We start from the raw sequence: 2,500 nt of genomic DNA, 5'->3' as shown, positions 1-2,500 counted from the left end.
GCATGGACCTTTTCAGCTGTAAGGGAGGCAAGAGCAAGGTGTGATGTAGGTCCCCGGGGCCTACTGGAGGTCCAGGTCCATGCCCGATGTGAGTAGCAGCCGGCGCCAGCGCGTCCAGGAGCACATCTTTTTCGACCGTAAAGGGAGACAGGAGGCCGACTCACTGCCTCGGCTAAATGGAGAGGGAATTTCAGAAGGGCCAGGGCAAAAGCATGGACCTTTTCAGCTGTAAGGGAGGCAAGAGCAAGGTGTGATGTAGGTCCCCGGGGCCTACTGGAGGTCCAGGTCCATGCCCGATGTGAGTAGCAGCCGGCGCCAGCGCGTCCAGGAGCACATCTTTTTCGACCGTAAAGGGAGACAGGAGGCCGACTCACTGCCTCGGCTAAATGGAGAGGGAATTTCAGAAGGGCCAGGGCAAAAGCATGGACCTTTTCAGCTGTAAGGGAGGCAAGAGCAAGGTGTGATGTAGGTCCCCGGGGCCTGCTGGAGGTCCAGGTCCATGCCCGATGTGAGTAGCAGCAGGGCCAGCGCGCCCAGGAGCACATCTTTTTCGACCGTAAAGGGAGACAGGAGGCCGACTCACTGCCTCGGCTAAATGGAGAGGGAATTTCAGAAGGGCCAGGGCACAAGCATGGACCTTTTCAGCTGTAAGGGAGGCAAGAGCAAGGTGTGATGTAGGTCCCCGGGGCCTGCTGGAGGTCCAGGTCCATGCCCGATGTGAGTAGCAGCAGGGCCAGCGCGCCAAGGAGCACATCTTTTTCGACCGTAAAGGGAGACAGGAGGCCGACTCACTGCCTCGGCTAAATGGAGAGGGAATTTCAGCAGGGCCAGGGCACAGGCATGGACCTTTTTCAGCTGTAAGGGAGGCAAGAGCAAGGTGTGATGTAGGTCCCCGGGGCCTGCTGGAGGTCCAGGTCCATGCCCGATGTGAGTAGCAGCAGGGCCAGCGCGCCCAGGAGCACATCTTTTTCGACCGTAAAGGAGACAGGAGGCCGACTCTCTGCCTCGGCTAAATGGAGAGGGAATTTCAGAAGGGCCAGGGCACAAGCATGGACCTTTTTCAGCTGTAAGGGAGGGAAGAGCAATGTGCGATGTAGGTCCCCGGGGCCTGCTGGAGGTCCAGGTCCATGCCCGATGTGAGTAGCAGCAGGGCCAGCGCGCCCAGGAGCACATCTTTTTCGACCGTAAAGGAGACAGGAGGCCGACTCTCTGCCTCGGCTAAATGGAGAGGGAATTTCAGAAGGGCCAGGGCACAAGCATGGACCTTTTTCAGCTGTAAGGGAGGGAAGAGCAATGTGCGATGTAGGTCCCCGGGGCCTGCTGGAGGTCCAGGTCCATGCCCGATGTGAGTAGCAGCAGGGCCAGCGCGCCCAGGAGCACATCTTTTTCGACCGTAAAGGGAGACAGGAGGCCGACTCACTGCCTCGGCTAAATGGAGAGGGAATTTCAGCAGGGCCAGGGCACAGGCATGGACCTTTTTCAGCTGTAAGGGAGGCAAGAGCAAGGTGCGATGTAGGTCCCCGGGGCCTGTTGTCGTACCATAGGCACGAGTGGTGTGTGTGTGTGGCAAAGAGTTTCTGCGCAGTGTACCAGGGGCACGGGGAAAGGTTGTTGTACCATAGGCACGAGAAAAGTTGTCGTACCATAGGCACGAGAAAAGTTGTCGTACCATAGGTACGAGGAGTGTGTGTGTGGCAAAGTGCTACTGAGCGGTGTACCAGGGGCACGGCGAAAAGTTGTTGTACCATAGGCACGAGAAAAGTTGTTGTACCATAGGCACGAGAAAAGCTGTCGTACCAGGGGCACGGAGGAAAGTTGTTGTACCATAGGCACGAGAAAAGTTGTCGTACCATAGGCACGAGGAGAGTTTGTGTGGCAAAGTGCTACTGAGCGGTGTACCAGGGGCACGGCGAAAGGTTGTTGTACCATAGGCACGAGAAAAGTTGTTGTACCATAGGCACGAGAAAAGCTGTCGTACCAGGGGCACGGAGGAAAGTTGTTGTACCATAGGCACGAGAAAAGTTGTTGTACCATAGGCACGAGAAAAGCTGTCGTACCAGGGGCACGGAGGAAAGTTGTTGTACCATAGGCACGAGAAAAGTTGTCGTACCATAGGCACGAGGAGAGTTTGTGTGGCAAAGTGCTACTGAGCGGTGTACCAGGGGCACGGCGAAAGGTTGTTGTACCATAGGCACGAGAAAAGTTGTTGTACCATAGGCACGAGAAAAGCTGTCGTACCAGGGGCACGGAGGAAAGTTGTTGTACCATAGGCACGAGAAAAGTTGTTGTACCATAGGCACGAGAAAAGCTGTCGTACCAGGGGCACGGAGGAAAGTTGTTGTACCATAGGCACGAGAAAAGTTGTCGTACCATAGGCACGAGGAGAGTTTGTGTGGCAAAGTGCTACTGAGCGGTGTACCAGGGGCACGGCGAAAAGTTGTTGTACCATAGGCACGAGAAAAGTTGTCGTACCATAGGCACGAGAAAAGTTGTCGTACCA

Source organism: Mchenga conophoros, linkage group LG18 (genome assembly GCF_057382185.1).
Source record: "Mchenga conophoros isolate Kocher_MC1m ecotype Shallow Benthic linkage group LG18, M_conophoros_male_GT1.1, whole genome shotgun sequence".
Classification (NCBI taxonomy): domain Eukaryota; kingdom Metazoa; phylum Chordata; class Actinopteri; order Cichliformes; family Cichlidae; genus Mchenga; species Mchenga conophoros.
Note: the sequence above shows the minus strand (reverse complement) of the source record.